The 21,184-nt window shown below is 39.2% G+C and overlaps 1 long non-coding RNA gene across 1 annotated transcript; it reads right to left on the bottom strand.

The window, feature by feature from the left end:
- Positions 1-4,032: 4,032 nt before the first annotated feature.
- On the bottom strand, positions 4,033-18,400 carry LOC116438308. Its single transcript, XR_004237668.1, has 2 exons — positions 11,308-18,400; positions 4,033-10,449 (listed from the first exon to the last, which is right to left on the bottom strand). It is a non-coding gene; the product is annotated as an uncharacterized LOC116438308 (long non-coding RNA).
- Positions 18,401-21,184: the final 2,784 nt, after the last annotated feature.

Genomic DNA, 21,184 nt, shown 5'->3' with positions numbered 1-21,184 from the left:
CTGAGCTCCTGTGCTCAGCTGCGGAGTGTACTGTGCACTGAGAGGTTTCACCCTGTGGCACCACAAGCTGGGGAAGCACAGCTGGGCATGGGCATGGGCACAGCACCACTGCTGCCACCTTACCTGATGTCACACCTGGAACCCTGCAATTTCTAAGGAAGATGTCCTAACAGCTAACATTGCTTGAGGTGGAACCATGTAATCCAGCTGTTCACCACACTGGGAGGAGCTCCTCACCCTGAAGTCTCTGTTGATGCTGCTACTACTCAGAAACCCAAACTTCAGAAAGAATTTGAATGTTAGATTTATGTGCTGACAAATAAATCTATCTCTTCTCACAGATATACTGTTTAACTTCAGCTACTGATCCTTATCTCTTAATGACAAAAATAATAACCAAGGCAAAAGCAGTGTTCCCTTCTCACCATTTCAATACATGTAAGATTGGAATAGTATTTTAATTCAGCATAGCTAATGTGTCACATGAAATAGATAGAAAAATTTTTCCATATGTATCCCCAACAAAGCACTGTCGGGACAGCCGTACCCATTCTATCTCAACATGAAATATTGTCATGTCTCAACTAAGTCTTTTATGACAGTGATTGTATCCTTATAAGTGAATATTTGTGGAACTAACTCTCACATAGATCTTTGTGATAACAAATGATATTTATCTTTTTCAGCATTGTTGTATAGTTGTCATTTTATCTGTGATGTATCTAACTCGAGATCAATGAATCCAACCATGACACTAAACAGCTAAATAAGCTACCATACTCAGTGCATGACAAATCTCTTGTTATCTCCTGGTTGCTCCAAGTCACAAATCTACCTTTGTGTAAAAGTTTTTGTGTTCAGAAATGCTTCTTCTGAAGATGGATTTTAAAGCCAACCAAAGCCTATACATTTCCACCAACACTGCAATATGATGTTGATGGAAATGTGTATCAAAAGTACACCAGAGGTAGAAAGAGGACAACTCTTCAGTTTGACTGGTAGACACAGAAGGAAGACCAAACACTGGATGATCTCCTAAACCCTGAATTTTCAATTAAGGTCACCATTCAATTTTCACCATTTTAGGTTTCCACCAAAAGAAAATACGTTGATCAAATCATCCAGAAAGGGACAAATCCTCTAGGTTCCTGAATTCCTATATTTATTTTCATTTTCTCCTTAAACACTTGTTCTTAACCTGGAGTGAATCTGTGAGGGTTGATAGAGACACTTTTCCTGTAGCTAACTAGTAAGTTCACATTCTCTCACCTCTCTAGCTACTCCGTTAAGTCCTAAAAACCATGAAGCTAGAAAGAAAAGTGTGGTCCAAATTTCTCTGCTCTTGGCCTCATAACACAGCCCAGATTTCTGCCGTAAAGAAGAAAAGCTGATTCCACATACAGAAATAATGCCAGGTTAGCTGAGAACTCAGCAAAAATAATAATAAATAGCGTTAACTTTTCCAAGGAAGCAAACTCAAACTTACCAAGATGGTTTGGAGGCATGTGTCCCTATTACTGTTGCTTGTATGATATTCCATTAGAGGTAGATTACTTGAAAGCTCCAAGTGTAGATAACTAAATCTATTTCAAAACGTCCTGTAGTTAAGGTCAGGTTTGTAGGACAGATGCATATATGTTGCGGGTTCGGTTCGTAACCTGGCCGAAACACCAATTTAGTGTAGTAGTTTGGTTCAAAATACTCATTACTGTTTATCTGCTGTGAGATAAGAATTAGGAGAAATGCAAAGCAGGCACCAAACTTGAAAGAAATATAAAGAAGTTTATTAACAGACCTAAAAGAAGGAAAAAAAAATTATACCACCTTCAGAACTCTCCTCCTCCCCCCACCTTCCTCCCTTCTCCCACTGACAAGGTAAAAAGACAACCCTTAAGATGTTCAGTCTGTTTATCACTTCCATAATAACCTTGTTCAGTCCATTTAGAAAGAGAAGTCTCTTCTTGCCCATGCTATGAAAACATTATCACAATGAGACAGCCGCCGACTTCCAAATATTGTTCAGTCCATTTAGGAAGAGGAGTCTCTGCTCCCATGTGAGTCCCTTCCCCCGACTTGCAGCTTTTCCCGCAACTGCTTTCGAGGGTCCACTCTTGAAGTTTTTTGGGGTACAATTTTAAGGTTGAGCCGTTCAGAAACAAAACCAGAGGCCCTTCTCCTTCCCTGGGAGCAAAGGGTCTTCATCATCTTCATCTTTAGGACTATCTCTGGGAGCATCTCTAGGAACTGAGGTTTTTTCCTTTCCCATTTGGAGCAAAAGTCCTCATCTGGTCCATCTCTCCCTGTCCAAACTTCTCATGAAATTACAGCTGCGTCAGCATCTGCCTATCTCAGCGCAGGTGCTTTTGCTCACAACTTGAACACTCCACCCCCCATATCTTCATGAAATTACAACGGGATACTCTGATATATCATAGCTTCACAACAGAATTTCAGCTTTAAGCATCTCCTCTCTCTCTTCCCTCAGGTGTCCAGCTCTTCACAGCAATAAAAGGGTTAATCTCACCTCGGCCTTGCAGCTGGAATTCGCCTTATCGAAGTGGAGAGGGGGGAGAGCCAAGCCGCTCCGGCTGCCCACGACAAAGCAGTGGTGGGGGGGGGAGGGTCCACGGCTGGAACAGGCCCATGGCTCCAGGATGGCCGTGGCCCTGCCCGGCCTGGCCCCGCTCGGGCCCCGCAGCCACCTGTCCCAGCGCCGGAAACGAGAGAGAGCTTGGGGGGGAGTTTGTCTATTCTCAAGTGTGGATCACTGAAGCGGTCACAACTTCAAGTGGCTTAAAGAATTGTCCATATTCAAACTGGCCAGCTGATAGGTTCTGTCACGTCCCAGAGGAAGCTGTAAGCACCCCTTTGCAAGGACATCCCTTCCGGGACTATGCTTGCTAATCTATGACAATATAGAATAATAAAATGGTTTGGGTTGGAAGGGACCTGAAAGGTCATCTAATTCCAACCCTACTGCCACAGACAGGGACATCTTCCACTTCAGATTGCTCAAAGCCCCATCCAGACTGGCCCTGAACATTTCTAGAAATGGAGCAACCACAGTTTCTCTGGACAAGCTGTGCCTCACCACCTGAACAACAAGAACTGCTCCCCTGTAGCCCCTTTAGGCACTGGAAGATGCTCTAAAGTCTCCCCAGAGAGCTTTGTCCTCTCTGCAAGCTGCCAGTTAGTCTGTGCTAATGCTCTCTTTCCAGCAGCTGCACATCTCTTGTCTGCTTAAATCCTGCAGGCCAGGCTCCTCACTCTTCTTTGTCTTCACTCTGGAGCATCCTCAAGCAGTGTGAAGACAAAATATGAAAAATTAAATTATTCAAGAACTGGGAGTTAAGCATTTAAATGCAAGTTTTACCGTCTCTAAGGTCAGGTCAACTGTCCTGCTGGACTGGCATAGACTAGAGCAAATGTTTTTGCCTAATACTGGGCTTTATGCACACTTTATTCAGTGCCCTACACTCCTTGATTGCATAAGCTACTTTTAGGCAAATTCATCTGATGCTTGTGTATATTTCTGCCATGTCTTCTGCACAGCACCAGCTGAATCTGCGTGCCAAATGGGGTAAGTAGGAATCTACATTAATTGCTGTGCATTTTTATTCCCTTGCTAGTGATCCTGCAGCAATTACTCCTAGGCCACTGGAAAACAAATTATGTATTAATGCTTCTCTATGTTAAAGTAGTAGGAAACATGTCTCGGAGTTTAACATGCCGTCAGGTTCATTTGAAAACAAGTAATTTGAATTTCTTATCATTAAATAAAAAATTTTTTAAAAAGAGCAAAGCCTTTGGCTGCTGTTTATGATAATCTGCACAGATTATGGAAGAATCCATCAAATTACACAATTTTCCCTGAAGAGTGGCCCTGTACAGAAGCCAGTGAGAAATGCTGTGCAGTTTCACTATATTAATCAGAGAAGTCTAGCCTTGGGATATGCAAGCAGAGGACATTATTGGTTTTTTTATGTAGAAGGACAAGGAGAGGACCAGACAGCTTCTTGTGATTTGTATATCTCTACAGTATGATCTAATTATGGTGTCTGAGCCCTCACAAAATTAAATATATTCTTGCAAAACGTTTCTCAGGTTGGTTTTGGCCTCAGGATTTATAGAGCTCAATCCCCACACAGTTCTTAGCTGTATAGAGATCCCTGTAGGTTCAACCCAGAACACAGGACTGTGTTGAGATTGCTTGGCAGCAACACAAGAGTCTGGCAAAGTTTAACCAACCTCTGCCTTGAGGGCAGACCTGACTGCTTTTAGCTGTGGTGTTAACAAGGGAGATGCAACATTTTAGGATAAGAAAGTCACTTTTTAGTAGATATTTTCAGCTTCTCCAGTGGTCATCAAAAGGTATGGGTCAGTTGCTCTGGTTAGTAGAAATAACATTCTGCAGGTGAAATGTTATGGCTCATTTTGAAAGCAGAAATTTTAGAAGTATCTAAGAATAGTTGTTTCCAACCAGAAGCAGTCACTACTAGAAACCTCCTGAGGTCTGGGTGGAAAATTTTCAGTTCAGAGACGTTCCTTTTTACTAGACCTTCATTGTCTAAGTGCTGACTGCAAAATGAGTATCTGGCCAGGGTTTGCATAAGTGCATTGAAAGGGTCAATGGGCTCTGCAAATAGGCACCTGTACACTCAGGCAACAAATCTGCAAGCACAGGTGTAAATTTGGGTGCAGTTTCTATAGGTAGAAATGATGCTTTCCAACACCATTGAGCCTCCCCACTACAGCTCTTGCCAAGAAAGGATAATGTATAAGCAAGCTTCAGAAATCCAGGAAATCCTTTTGGGTGTATCACCATGGCCTGGTGAAAATCACACAAAAAGGTAGTGGGCAAAGAAGGGCTCCTCCCTGGGAAACTCACTGGCCTTCATAGTTATTTAAAAGGGGAAAAACACCAACTTGGTGGCTTTTTCAGACTGGTTTCAAAATTAAATAATGATAATACACTCAATATTATATTTATTTTTCATTTTTTGAGAAAAAAGTTATATGGCTGAGTTACCTCTATATAAGAACCCATATTCAGGGTATTCTGTTGGGTCCATAGCTTAGTTTCTGTTGCCTATCAGGTGTTCAAATTTAATACTGAATGCCACTGAATAGAATAGGACTGAGCCTGCAGTAGAGATCACTGTGGAAACCACCTCCTGGATATTTTGTAGGGTTTGTTATGATGCTATTATAAGAGATGCCTCTGCCTGCATTAGGTTGCAAACAAGAACACATACAGAAGTCAATAATATAGAAAGAAATAGGAGAAAAGTGGGGACACAGAAGGAGAGTGAGAGAGAGGTAACTTAGATATCACCACACGCGGATTCCTGCAGCATCCCACTGGTCCTTCTTCACCCTCCTTAATCTTTGGTGGTGCAAGTCCTGGAGTAGTTCTTCTGGAGGAACCACTTTTATACAGCCCAAGTCCTGGGTATCCATGGGGTGCAAATGCCATTCCCACAGCTTGGGCTGGCACATGTGTAAACAGCTATTTCCTTTCTCACAGTTTGCCACCATGTGAATTTTTGTCATGATAGGTCTTATTTTAAGTTCCCACAGTCTGTACAGTAAAATTTTGTCCAGTGTGCTAATTTCAAATCTTCACCTTCGTTAGACCTGGAATTCAATTCCTGTTTTGCCATCTGTGCTAATCTCAAGTTCCTGTTGTGGTGGCTTATCCAATGGGAAATTCTTTCTTTAACAGTGTTTTGAGATATGCAGCTGCATTCTTTAAGTCCTCACAGAGCTCACCTGTGCTTCCCAAGCTGGCAGCTCTGTCAAGGCTGGTATAATTTGGGGAAGGTTTTCCCGTTCTCAGTTTGCCCAGTTTTTCTTTGTGAGTAGGGAGAACATTTAAATTTTTTTGTTAATGCTTCCAATATAAAGCCATGGCTTCCCCTATGCAACCAATGTACCCAGTCACCAACAAAACGGAAACCTGGCAATTCCCTCCACTCAACCTATTGACTGCAATGACTTTTAAGAAAACATCAGCACCTGGGTTTAATATCTCAGTTATTCATATTAAGAAATATAATTTAATTCTGTTTTGATTTTTTTAAAATAAAAATTAATGTATTTATATTTATATTTAAACATCATAATTCCAAAACATTTCACCTTTTTCTGTAAGGAAAAAGAAAGTGAAAAAAAAAAAAGCAGGGTCCTTCTCCTACCTCCTTTTTTGGAAGCCAAGAGACAGGGCAAGCCAAGGAAACTGGTACATGTCTGAAAGATATTTTAAGGCTAGAGGAACAGTCAGCTAGTAATGCAACCAGCATTAACATAGCCACTAATACAACAATAATTTATAGAAAAATCACAGGTTGTGTAATCCTCCAAAAGCTTCCTTTGAAAGGAAAGCAAAGGCTGTTTAGTGAAAGCTTCCACTCTTTTCAAGGGTGGATACCTCAGCGTAGGATTCAAACAATTTTGTTCACAGGGTTTTTTGTTGGCTTATTTTTTTGTGGTGGTGTTTACTCAATATATAATTTTATAATGATGTAACTTACATCTCTGTAAATTATATTCCATGTGTCAGAATCAATGCCCCTAAAATATTCTCAAAAGGCACTAAATATATTTCATACATTCCTTGCTAACTCTGTGTTATAAAATAATTGATACACAGCCCACAAAACATCTAAAAATACTCTCTCAGCTTAAAAGATGCCTGCAATTTCTTCTGCTGTGCATAGCTGCAGACCACAGAAACCAATCCAAAAAGCCAGTGACGGCAATATTCAGGAAGCTGCAGAGAGAGAAAACAACTTTTCACAACCTGAGTATTTGCTTTGTTTTACACTGAATGGTCATTGAATATGTTTACACAACTCAGCAACAGAATAAATTTCCAGTACATCTTTTCCTAATGAAAAATATTTTTCCACAGTTCTTGCCATTATTGGACTTCTTACAGTTAATATTTTATAAATCTAAATAAAATAGGAGATACAATTATATATAAATTGCTGTTGTGTATGCATGTTTATTTCAAGTTATTATAATAATTTCAGGAATATTAATACTATTTCTAAAATGAACAGACCTCCATCATTTATTTTCTGAGTGTTCATATGGTTGGGTTTCTCTTTTTTTTTTCCCTTCCTAAAATTGGTGGTACATCTTTAATAATCCCCAAATATCAATGAGGAGGCCCATACAAAACAGACTCATGAAGGCTTAAACCACATCGAGATTAATTCTTTTCAGCAGTGGACTCTTTCTGTGATCTCAGATTTATTACTGCTGCAGCGACTTTCAGTCAAAAAACAAAGGGCAGGAAAAAATAGATGAGAAGACTTTACATTTATTCCAGATGCTCACTTACATTTTAAGATGTAGGAAAGGGACAGGGAAAGCATTTCAGAGGTTCATAGGGAACACAATCCCATGGAGGTAAGGTTTGGCGCATCTCCTGACAGCAGCATGGTGACAGCTTGTCCCTCCTGGAGCAGGAGGTGGGGAAGGAGCCAAGTGTGCCCAACAGACTGAAATGCACAAGGATACAACTCCTCTAGTGCCTACAAAACCCAAAAACCATCCACCCAAAATGCCACCACATGGTTGTTGGTCTGCTGTAGACAAGGGTGACACTCCTGGGGTGCAGAGCCTGGGGCCAAGCCTGGAAAGTTGGGAAGGGAGGAAGGACCACCACACACCACGCAAAGCACATTCCTTCACAGGGAGTAGATGGAAAGAATAATTTCAGGAATGACCTGTACTTTCAACATCATCAAACACAGCAATGGCTAGGTAGAAAATTCTGTGCTTTGGGAACATTTACACTATGTGTAGATATCATTAGTGTGGCTCTATGGGCACTAACACAGCAGAAAATTTCAGTAGAGAAACTGGCACTTCCCTACTGATCATGTCCCCATCTTATGTGCCAGGGATTTTATTTTGATTATGTTTACTCTCAAAGAGGTAGTTTCTCCTCATTGTCTGTAGGGCACTCAAAGCCCACCTTTGAAGCCAATGACAGACACTCTGCCTGTGACAGAAGCAGCACAGCGTGGCCTTGTGGGTGAAAATCACAAACCCACTGACATTTGCAGTGCTGGCCTTTGATACAACCTCACTAAACCACACATGGGGACAGCCACAGCCAGCATAAAATAAAGCCTTCTGTGTTAAACCCTCCCAAACCACCACTGATATGAGTAAATTTATGACTGCACGGACAGGCCTTTGTTCCCTGGAAAAAAAACCCAAAAACCTATTTGCAACTTGGAGAGGGAGGAAAAAAAAAAGAAAAAAACTCTAAAAAAAACTTTTTCCTTCCAGTGATAGATTTCTGAACCTTGTGAACACATTGCTGAGATTAACTGCTTTCTTCTTAAAGGGACTTAAGGTTCCTCTGTCTCACAAAGCTACACTCTTTTTTCTTTTTGTGAGAAATGACTCAGCTGGGGGGTTGTGTCCAAGAATGATACCCACATGAACAGACAGGAAGTCAATGGTGTAATTTAGGAGGCCAGCTGTCTGCAGCATGCTGTCATTAGCTAGCTCTTGAAGGTGACCAAGGAATCTAAAATAATGTGGAGAAACACTTTGCATTTGACATTCTGGCATTTTGTTTGCTGGAAAACAAGTGTTTTTTAAAAAATCCGGGATCTTTCAAAAAGTAGATCTGCTGTGGAATTGAGAGCAAAAACTACAAATTAACAGGAAGGGGAAACCCCCCACTCCAACTTCAAGTAAATGGATAGACTCCTGCATTTTAAGACCTGATTAAATATTTAAGGTCTCATTGAACAGAAGCACCAGGAACATCTCCGGACAAGCTGCTGTAAAATCTTCATGTAAATCCTCATGCCTGTCCAGTGGACAGGCATGAGCATTTCTCCAGATAGCCTTTGAAATATATTATTTTGAGAAAACTATTTTGCAAGCCCATTTCATGTGATGATATGCATTTTGTTTAGGCAACCAGGGTTAAGAGAAGACTGCTAAATAAACTCATTCGGAAAATGGGTGCCAAACCTAGAAGGAGGAGCCTTCACCTGGAGGTACTGGATGCACTGACCATGGAAGAGTAGTGAATGAGCACAGAACAGAGAAGGGAGGGGAATAAGCAAACCCAGTAGAACTGCTCATCACAAGACCTTTTATCTTTTTTTTTCTTTCCAATGGAAGAGCCCTAGATGAGTTAAGACCCAAAGAAAACAGGGTTTTCCCTAAGCTTTTGCATTTCTGATGCCTGGAGCTCCCTACCAACAGGAAGCATGAAACAACACTATATCGCATCCTTTCTTATTCCAGTTTTGTGGTCAGATGACTCCTTGGCTGGCCTAACTGACTGCTAACACATATCCTGACCTGGTCCCAGGTCAGATAGCTTTCCCATGAAGGCACTTACAGGACAAAGAGTCTCACCAGATAAAGGCTTTAAGAAGCAATGACAGTTAGCATCTGGTTAAAATATCTGCACTTCTTTCTTCACTGCATCAAGCTGTTAAATTTTTTTTTTTTTTTTTTTTTTTTTTTTTTTTTTGGTGAGGAACATCCAGAACGATATAACAGTATATGTATATCTGAACTGTTTGGAAAAAACAATATTCCTATGGCATCTGTTAGAGTCCAGTGCCACTCTTTGACATGTCCTTCAGTATAAATATAATCTGGGCATCACTGCTGCTGTCTCAGAGGTGGATGTTATCAGGAACAGGAACAGCTAGAGAATCATAGAAACATAGAATGATTTGTGTTGGAAGGGACCTTAAAGATCTTATTTCAACCCCACTGCCACAGGCAGGCTCAAGGTCACCGGAGGTAGATGTATCCCTAACAGCATGGCAGTCAAACCTGTGAAATATCAGTTCAAACCATCAAACGCAAGAGCAAAGGAACAATATGAACAAACCAACAGTTGAAATCTGAGAAATTTCTCAAATTCTCCCCTTTCCAAAACTTATAAAACTTCGATTTTGTTATTAGCTGCTTTTGAGCTGTAGATACCTTAAGCTTCCAAAGAAATTGTTTACACTGCCAAACTGAGATATTTTAATTTAAAAAAATTGTCAAATTGATTCAGTCTAGCAATTTCAAAACTTTCTGTCAAAAATATGACCTAATTAAAATGAAACTGAAAAGCAAGTATTTACAGAAAATGGTTTTGTTGCAAAAGCACTGACTTAGACACCTTCTACACTTGTCTTAAGGAAAAATAATCAGAAAATCTTCAAGGACCTCTATTCAGAACCACAGCAAGTGCAAAACTGCAAATCTTACATTGCCAAACAGCTTCCCATTGATTACAGTTTAGAATATTTAGCTTCTGCAGCTCCTTGTCTCATGACAACACTTTTAACTTGTCCTTCCAGCTTTTAAGTGCTTATCCCTCTTTGTAATATTGCATGTCAGTGTCCATCTTTATCTTCAGCATGTTTCCTATTTGCCTCCTCTCTTTCCTCCTGATTTGACCTAAATTATCAGATCCAGGTTTGGATTAACACAGGCAGGTTTGAGTAATCCCAATGGATCTTTTACTTATATATGAATATACATATACAAATATATATATATATATATATATATAACCAACAAAAAAGATATACAAATATATGTGTATATACATGTAAAAAATATTTATGATATGTATACATAACAATTCACTATATATATCATGTAATATATACACATACATCCTGTTCAGAAGGTGTAATGAATGGTACACAGACAACTGAAAGCTGTGAGAAAAGAGACATATATTGACATGTATCAGACAATGTAAGTGGCCTCAGAAAACTACATATTATAAAATTTAAATAGAAATTTGTGATGGGACCCAAAGACTGGAGAAAGACCAGATAAACTTTTTCCATGGTTTCAGGTTCCTACCAACATTTCACAGAATCACAGAGTTTCCTGAGTTGGAAAGGACCCACAGGGTCATCATCAAGTCTAACCCCTAGGCCTGCACAGCACCACCCCAAGAGTCACACCACACACCTGAGAGCATCGTCCAAACACTTGAACTCTGTCAGGCTTGGTGCTGTGACCACTTCCCTGGGAAGCTGTTCCAGTGCCCTCTGGCTGAAGAACCTTTTTATAATATCCTCCCATGACCTGAACCTCCCATGACACAACTTCACACCATTCCCTCGAGTCCTGTCACTGGGCACCACAGAGAAGAGATCAGTGTCTGCCCCTCCTCTTCCCCTCATGAGGAAGCTGTAGACTCCATTAAAGTGCTCCAAGCAATCCATGACACAATAAACTTAAGTGCTTTGTTATGGGATAATGTATCAAGAATTCCTGTTTTATTAACTACTTGATTACCTGCTTACACAATCTGGTGAATATTATTTGTTGTCTGGTAGTGACCATTGGGTAAATTAAAGAATCTGAAATATTCAATCTGGGTTTTTTTTTTTTTCCTGCAAAAAAAGAACAAGAGAAGACTAACTGAAGTGCCAGAGGTGACACATCTACTAAAGATTATACTCAAACAACACGTTGAGACACAAAAACCAAAAAATTTGAATTAAGGTTGCAATATCTGTGCTGACATACAAGTTGTTATCCTTAAAAAAATTGAAAATAAAATTAATGAGGGCAGCAAGAGATGAGGAAATGATCTGAGAATTATTGTTAGAAAATCAGCCCAGGTTTTCGAGCTTAATTCTAAATGTCTTGATTTATGTCAATTTAAATATTATATGCTCTTTATTCATAAAAATATTAACTTTTACTTCCTGCAGCAGTAGTAAGTCACTCTATTAATCCACAGTATACGTTTCAGTTACATCACAGCTGCAATGGACATGGCACCGTGCACTATAATCTGCTTCCCTACGTGCTCTTCAGTGGCACCACAGTGGGACAAACACAGTCACTTTGCTTTAGCTTCACATGCTGATTCAGTGATAGAATAAAGTACTTCACAGATTAGCTTAGCCTGCAGCACTTAAAGGTCAGGATTTATTGTAATGTAAATCACAAGGCAATTTAATCTTGACAGAGATTACATACTGTTACAATATTTCTTGCTGAATCTAGTGATGTGTTTGCTTTTTCTCTGCAACTGCTGTGTAAAATTGGACTTCAGCCCAGAAAAGAAAAAGGGATGGCAGCCTGTTTGGTTTTTCAGCAACAACTTAATTTCTGTGCAAATATTGCAGCATTCTGAAGGAAAGGTATTAAAAAAAACCCTAAAAAAACCCCAAAGAACAACAAAACAAAAATCCTGCTATTAATCCAAGAAAACCTTGCAGGATGGAAAAGCAGTTTGTATAAATGTTCAGCAGGACATTCTCGGAGTTATGCTTAACTCCTGTCAGATGAAACCAAATGATCTCATTACAGAATGCTGAAGTGGCATCTTGTCATTCTTTCAAAATGCATTTAAAAAAAACAAATTGACATTTATATCCTAGCTAAGACTCCAATGGTAGTGAGCCAGTGCTCTAGAACCTGCTCCATTCACAGGTGAGCTACCTTGGGTTATGTGGTGCCAGGACTGTAGGGCACGGTCCCCTTCACAGGGGCTGAATAAGCTCTTTTGTACCATGTTTACAGACAACAAAAGTTCTGTGTACTTGTGCATTACAGCCACAGCATTACCAAACACAGTTAACAACTTGCATTCAAGAGTGGCATCAGGAGACACAGATGGGCTCTCCATGTCTTGTGAAGACACTTGTCAGCAAAGACTTCAGGGTTGCCTCAGGTATTAAGCACACACATTCCTCCCATTTACCCAGACATACATGTCCCCAGGAATGGGACTGCAATGCTGCAAATCCATCTAAAAAGTGCCTTGCAGGATGAACAGAGCTGGTGGCACTGGAAGGCTACATGGAAAAGGATGTGCTACTGTTGAATGACTCCTTTAGCAGAGCCTAGCCTTAGGTTAGCAACAAGATGAGTTAAGTACCTCATTCGTTTGAAAGTCTTGCTGTTTTCCCAGTCTTTCTTCCAATGTTTAGTAGTTTGGGAACAAAGTAGGCATTTCAGTGAACTCCCTTTTGTGTGGAAAACAGAAGGGAGGAAGACAGGAAAACACAACATAGGGTGGAGAGACTTGGAGACAAGGCAACAGATTTTTAAAGTCCTCACCACCACAATCCTGGGATTGATGTGGTGACTTGATAAGATGTTGAATTATGCAACCATTCCCACTGATGTACTAATGCATTCATTTTGCCCTTTGAACGTAGCTAGACTTGCTGACCTCAGACTGAGCTTTTAGATAGGATAAACATGCTGCTGTGCTAGTGTACATATCAAGTCTGGAATCTGAAAAATCATTAAGACAATAAACATGACGCTGAGTTTACAAATTCACTTTTTCAAGCAAAATCACACTTTAGTCTATATTAAGAAAGCTCTCTTTTCAGTCAAAAATGGAGATCTGTATATAAACATACAGTTGTACAACTGCTGTGCATATTTTGTATTTAGATTAAATGGCAAATTAGTAGATCCTGGTAGATTTTCTGGATTCCTTTCACTGAATTCCCACCATCTATATTAGTTTGTCTTTTCTAAGTTAGGATTTTAAAATGCAATTATAGCAAAATACGCAAATTTATTTTGCACTCCTAGATCAAGCTCTGAGGAAGGATGCCAATTAGAATTCAAAAAGTTTGTTTCTAATGAGCAGAAAAAACAGGTGTTCATGGGGGAAAAAGCAAATTTCACATAATTCTACAGTTTATTGAACTTTGTAGTTATTTCAAACTGCATTTAACATTATGGCAATTTAAAAGGGATACTGGAGTCATATTACTATGTGTCTCAGAATATGAAACAAGAATAGGAATCTGTCAGACACCAAGAACAGTTTACAAAAAAATAATAAGAGTTAATAGTAATTATATTCTTACTTGCATTAGTTGGTTTGGGTTTTTTTAATTGTACCCTCTGGCCTTAGTAAACAGTGCTGTTGACCTTGCTAGTTTGGGTTTAGGGTGTATTGTTTATTTACACAGAGATTTGTAAGCTATGCAAACAAACAAACAAACAAATAAATAATGAAACAAATCTTCCACATGAGTCTGAGACCACTCTTTTGGCACCAACTCACTTCTAGCCGAAGAGAATGCATTTTAATAAATTTTAGAACACACAAGTTTCTTTCAGTCCCTCCTTAGTTTATTAATTTTAGTATCATTACCCGTTCATGTAATTACTTCTTTCCAAAGCTGAAGAGAAAAATAGACTCAGAAGCAGCCACCAGGTTCCTGGTTTTTTTAAAGCACACAGTTTACCAGCTGCAATCAAATTAGGTTAGCAGCACATTTAGGTTATTTTGATTTTTACATCTGCGAAAGAAAATAAAAAGTAATCTTTTGATGATCACAAATGAAATCTGATATAAATATCTACCCACTACACATTTTTAGGTGGTCATTTAGCAATCAGACACAACAAGAAATTAAATGCTATGAGCCTGTGCTAAATTACAAGGTCATAACTATTATTATCATTGGGGCATAATAGCTCATTTATTCTATCGCATATTCTTATTGATCACAGATCTTCATAGCAGCTTAAAAACAGTGATTTCCTACTAGATTATATATATTGTCCTTTCTTTTTTCCTAGAACAGAATCTGAATTAACACATTTCTTTGCATTGAAGCCTGTGTTCTAACCCAGACCAGACTGATGCACTCAGTGCAGCACCATGAACTCACTGTTAGATGTCTGCAGAAGGTTCCCATGGAAGGCCCCTAAAACTACCATGATACAAGCATTGGGAGCCCCCAGGCCCTCTTCAGTACTCAGTGGGACTGTAACAGGAAATGCAACAGCTCAACTGCCTTCCACGGACCTTAAGAAGAAGCAAGGCTATAGATACCAGTTTAATATGGCTGAGCCTTTAATTAGCACAATGAAAGGTTTCAACAGACAAATACCTTGTAGGTGCAAAGACTCCACAATTTCAGATGTCAACATCCCTTTTGTCTCTGTGAAAAAAAAAAAGAAATGCTACCTTAACAAAAGATGTAGAAGTGTAAGTTTGCACCTTATCTGATTTAATCCACCACAGAAAGTTAGGTGAGCACTGAGATACCAGACTGTACAACGGCAGCAAGAAGATAACATCCTTTCTGCTGGCATATGCTGCCCATAGCACCCAGAACAAAACCTCCCTCACTGTGTTCCATCTCCAACTGCTCCAGTGCAGCTCTCTGGGGCAGGTCTCTGGATAGATCAAGCACATCAGGACTAGAGAACTTATATGCATTTAATTTCCACTCCATTTGCAAAATATTAGCAATTGCCCATGATTCTGATATGTATCATATTTCATCTCACTGAAGTAGAGAGAAATGCCTGGGAAATGCCTGCCTTCTATCCTGTATTTGGAATTATTAGGTGTGCTGGTTTCACAAAGACTAGCACAGAAAGGCCAACATCAGGCTCAGCTCTGCATGCCACATTATTATCAATAGGGGAGAAGTGGGTGCAGATTCATCCTTCAACTTTATCACAACCACACTGAATTTTCTGCAGTTTAATTGTTTTTATCCTCTTTTTAAACTCACATGAATAATAAATACATAGTAAAATAAAAATACCTGGAAGTCTGACACAGGTAGAATATCAAGATTCCAATACATGGTAAGTGTAATAATTGCAAAAGAAACTATGTGATTTAGGAAGTGAAAGTCACTTCCAAGGGATGCGCAGGTACTTATTTTCCAGTGGTAGCAGAGGAATTTGAAAGTCCATGAGGTTCAAGGGCCAAGACCTTGGTGACTGAGATGCCCAGCACCTGTGTTTCACTGTGGAAATCAAGCTGCAGATCCATTAGTTACTCAGATGTGACCTGAATATTTCATCTCAGTGCTCTGCACAACGTGTCAAAAAGGGCCATTGAACTGAACCAAAAAGGCCCTTTGCTGGAAATACATTTTTAAATGGTCACACAGCACAGTTGCTTATCAGTCTTTTATGCAAGAGAAGAAAATTTTACTTCAGTAAATACTAATTCAAAAATACATTTTCACTCATTTGAGCATATTTAAATACAAAATCCTCGCTGTTAAAAAACAAAAGAAATGTTACTGCATTGCATCCCCATCACAACTGGGAAAGAATTTAAAATTATAAATACGTGAAATAGCAAGGATAAATAAAGCTTTGCATCCTTTCTGAGAAAAAGAATAGTTAGTGATAGCATTAGAAACAGTATTAAAATAACTTTAGTCAGGCAGAAATAACTTATATTGATTTTTACTTCACATCTAAGAAACATGCTGCCTCAACTTTTTAGAATTTGGGTGCCAAATTCATCTTGACAAAAGACAAGAGAACAATAAAAAGAAAATGCCCTTCCTCCTCTGCCTCCCACCCAGATGGGCATAGGAGGAGGAGAAAAGGTGTAACACCACTAGGTGAAGTGACCACTGATCAAGAAATGCTGTATGTAGAAATTTCCATACCATTTTACTGCTGGTTTTTATAAGTCTGCTCCTCACTAATCTACCTAAGCAATGTAAGGGCTGTGATGATGCTAGTGAAATGAGGGGGGAAGGATCAGAGACAAGACAAGCCACGAGGTCCTTGCAGAAGCTGAAAGGGATGCTGAGGAGTGGCATAGCACAGGGGTTCATGAGTTCACAGGATCATGAGTTAAGGGACAGGGGCAGCCACAGATCCTCTTCACTGGACCATCTTAGAGCCAGGAGGGAGGCAGGACAACATGATGGAAAGCACAGTTGGAACAAAGCTGAGTCCAGCATGGGGGAAATGCAGGCATGAGAAGATATTGCAAGGAGCCTTTGTAAGAGCAGGGCATGGAGTTGCAAAGTCCAAAGTAAAGCAGGATGACTCCTTGAGGCAGGAAAAAATTAGGACATGAGTGTACTATCTGGATGTCAGAACAAAAAAAGGACATATCTTCCCCCTGCATTCAGAAATAAAATCAAATAAAATTACCAGCTTATCTTTGAATAAGTACATATTTTCTCAGCAAATTCTGCACACCACAAGCAGTCAAATATTTTTTGTCTATTTTTATATATCTGCAAGGTGACAAAACACAGAAACATAAGCCTTCTCTACATGCAAAATAGTTATCTGTGCTGCATAGAAGTTACATCTCAGTTGGCAAATTTCGGTTGTATGGGTGGAAGAGGCCCACAGATTTTTATGGTGTGCATGCGCACCAAGAGAGAGAAAAGATTCAGGTATAAAAATTCTACCTGACAAAACCTATCATGCCGTTTTTACTCATAACGTCAGAGCCCACTTTTTAGTCGTAACAATGGGTCCCCCTAGTGGGTAAAACCCTAATTGACGAATTTTGTCATTTAAGTTTCTCTGAACGCAGCTAAGTATCACATTTGATTACTAAGTGGAGGACGCTGCTTTTAGGAAAGTGAACATGAAAAGATACGGTTAACTTTTGTGCAACTTCTGAAAAACATAAAGCGCAGCCACAGCGATATATATTCCTACTGAACTGTTCCATTAAGCAATAAAGTAACATCCTTAACATCTAGGTTTTAAAACAATAGTAATAAAAATAACTTTTTCTGTGAAGATTGCTCTGGGTAGGGCATAAACAATTTGTCAAAAAAACTGCGAGAAAGAAAAATTAGTCTTGCTAACACTTTTTCAAGTCATGAAACTCAGTGTTTCACAGAGAAATTAATTAGATGCTGTTAGCACTGCAACTGCTTTTAATAAATGTGGCAGCCATTATAAACTGGCATAATTACTTCACTCACACAGCTCCAGACATCAGAACCTATTTTATTAACTGAAGAAGTCTCCATTAGGATAGTAGGATTATGATTTGTTCTTTAGGAGTACTGGGGAAGTAGCTAACTTCCAATGGGGGCTGAAGAACTGACTTGTTGCCTTTTTAATGTCTTTTTAAGGGTGGTCCAGTATGATCTACATTAACTAGCATTTTTTACTGATTTCATTTAATTGGGTTGTTTGGATGTGATTATTTTATTTATATAAATAGCAATCAAAAATACCATACAGACATTTTACTACTTTCCTTTTCAGGTACAGCACATTACTCTACTTTTGACCTCTATTGAATAGCTCTGCCTTTCACTAACCAGAAGAACACAAATTGGAAGTTTTTTTGGCTTTTTTAACCCCATCACAACTGGGTTAAAATAGACCTATTTATTTTACGAGTTTTCAGAACTCCTTTTTCAATGGTAACTGTTCTCTAACATATTTCTTTCTTATCCTATATTTCCACTTACAGTTGGGACAGTCACTGTGATGCAATCTCTCTGACTCCAGCAGACGAGTGGGAAGAGTGCCTGCCTGTTGGAAAAGTCTGATGACTGTGGCAGGGGAAGACATTGCAGAACAACCAATATGGTTGATAAAAGCAAGCTCCGTTTATTAGCAATCCAGAGGCACTTATATAGTATACCAGCTTGTTAACTCTTAAGTGGCTTAAACCTATCACAGCACATTTCTGCTTCTACATAATTAGACTACATTGGCAAGCTTCTACTAGTTATGTTATGATTAAAGAATTCAGAGTTCACCCTCCCTTCTCATGGTCAGTACATCTTATCTGCACAGCTGCACATCCTCAAAAACTCCCTTTTTGTTCTCAGGCCTGTTTCTCACACAGGCACTTCTCATGGAGGGCTTTTCTCACACAGGCCTTTTGCTTGCAGGCTCTTGCTTGTACAGTTCTTTTATTGATCCCATAATTCTATCAATGACCCATGCCCCTGATCCTCTAATCATTTTACAACACCTGCCAACACCTGGGAAAGAAGGAAGAGGCTACAGAACCTGATGTAAATTACTGCATGCTTTTGCTAACACAAATTGTCCATATCTTTTTCACACCAATAAAGTAGGCTTTGTCATCAGTCGAACTTCAAGGTCATTTAAGAAAAAGATTCAAAACCAAAACTAACAAAAAAACCCCAAACAAAAAACTCAAACAACAAATAAAAAAAAAAAAAGAAAAAAAATCAAACAAAAAAAGACCCTTTCAGAAATTCATTTCATTAAATTATAATGAAAATAAAGAATTAGTAATTTCAGTTTGCAATTTAAAAAATTATCCAGATGTTATTTCTGGATATATCTGTTATTTACATTATTTCTGCTAAATATTCTAGACAGTCTTATTTAGAAAAGTAGCCCCTTCCTGCTAGGCCCATTCTTTATCCCTTCGAGAGGAGTATTTTATAGGAATTATTCCTTTATTTCTTCCTTTGAAATTATTTTAAATACTCTTTTACAAGTGGTTTTCAAAATAGTAAAGGCTAAAAAGTGGAAAATACAACCTCCACCACCAATACACTCATATGTGATTTCAAAAAGACCTACATATGGAAATTTCCCCCTTATTATGTATTCTGAGAGCGATCACTGCTGACTGCTGGTAATTGCCAATGTGTTCAGTTTGCTTAGCAACAGTTTTACAGTAGATGTACCATTTGTGCAATCATAAAAGTAAGACACTTGCAGATTCTCTACAAGTATATGATGTTTCTACTGATTTTCTGCTAATATGCGTAACATTTTAGTAGGAATGTCTGAATGGATTTGTGCAGATATTTCCCTTGGTGTACCTTAGGGAAGCACCAAAAACACTGGCTTCTTTTTCCCTCTGCAGAATTGTTTTTCTTTACGCAAAAATGGGAACATTCTAAGCATCCCTACAGACTCACTTTCTTGGTAGCTACAGAAAATGAGTTCTACAAAAGTTTTCCTAGCACCAGTTGGTATCTCCTATAACCTATTGGCTTAATGGAAAAGTCAAAGAAAATGCAGCTCTTGCTTCAGTTAGGTTCCTTGTGCACCAAGACAGGTTGTAGTCACAGCCATCTACTGCTTAATAGTAGGACCCAGTTCAACCAAAACAAATAAAAGGGTTGCTTACATAAGCAGCACACCCATCAGATATGAGCCCACAAAAAAAACTTCCAACCACGCAAGGGTTTATGAGCAACTATAAGCAATCTATAGGGCAAATGGATTTAGTGCAACTGTCCCTATCCTCTGTTCTTGCGTAATTTGTGATAAAAACCTCTGCTAACAAAGTTTACTTTGTAATATCCCAGAACTGCACATAGCCTGCAAAACTTTCTTAGCACAGGGATTTAAAAATTGAAGGATTTCTCCACACTCTTGTTTCATGGCTTAACTACCACACAATCTCCAACAATGCCAGTCACAAGAGAAACTTCTTCCTGAGCTGCGGCCACAGTGCAAGAAGAGAAGTTGTACCCATGAACTCTACTACAAACTTGTGAGGAGCCCAGAAAGAAAGAGATCTACATGGACGCAGATGCCCTCCCCTTTGGGCTGCTATTCCTTTCACGCAGGCCTGTGACTTAGCTTAAGAGTTCAGGGCCAGCTGTGTCCCTTCCCAGTGCCTCTGTGCTCTTCCCTCCTTTCACAAACTGCCTCTTTGGCCTCTGCTCTGTTGCCAGCTAAGTTGTTGCGGTTTCCTCTTTCCTCTTTGCCAAGCTCCAAGGGCATGGTTAAGCACAGCTCTGCTGTATGTGGTAAAATCAAACACACCAGCAAAACACTCAAGATGTTTCTCAAGTCAAGCAGAGCCTCCACATGATGCAGCACATGCAACATTAACGTTGTCTGACTGTTGATGACTTAACTGTGCCATGGAATCTCTCCCACAAATAAACACGAACCGAGTATGTTTGATGTCACAAACCTAGTACGTAAAAGACAGCTCTAAAATAAGCCAGTAGAGTAGTATTTGGTGTACACTGCATTCTAACATGGTATTTTTATTCATTTGAAAGTTCTTGATTTCCTCAAAGCTGCATGGGATTAATTAGGGTATTGATGGACCATTTGGAACAGTTATAAACAATTGTTACTATAAACTCTTAAAAAGAGGTTCCAGTGATTTCAGTGCAATGGATTACAACATTTCCTAAGCTGCCGTTTTTAGACCTCCATCAGGCATCACTGCCCTCCATAGCAAAGGTGAGAGAGAAATATTTGTCCCAGGTACGTGAAGTCAGACCTTGTTCATTTAACACTAACCCAGTTTTCAAGTCTAGAAATAAGGCACACATTCAACAGCATACCTTTTACATATGATGTAATACTGAACTGTGATGACTGCTGAACCCTGACACTATTCTACAACAGAGATGATAAAATGTGCCACCAAATCACTCCCTTCCTTTATGATTTCATGCAAAGCATAAAATGAAAAAACCAGGAA

Source organism: Corvus moneduloides, chromosome Z (assembly GCF_009650955.1).
Source record: "Corvus moneduloides isolate bCorMon1 chromosome Z, bCorMon1.pri, whole genome shotgun sequence".
NCBI classification, from domain to species: domain Eukaryota; kingdom Metazoa; phylum Chordata; class Aves; order Passeriformes; family Corvidae; genus Corvus; species Corvus moneduloides.
Note: the sequence above shows the minus strand (reverse complement) of the source record. Positions and strands in the feature narration are given on the sequence as shown.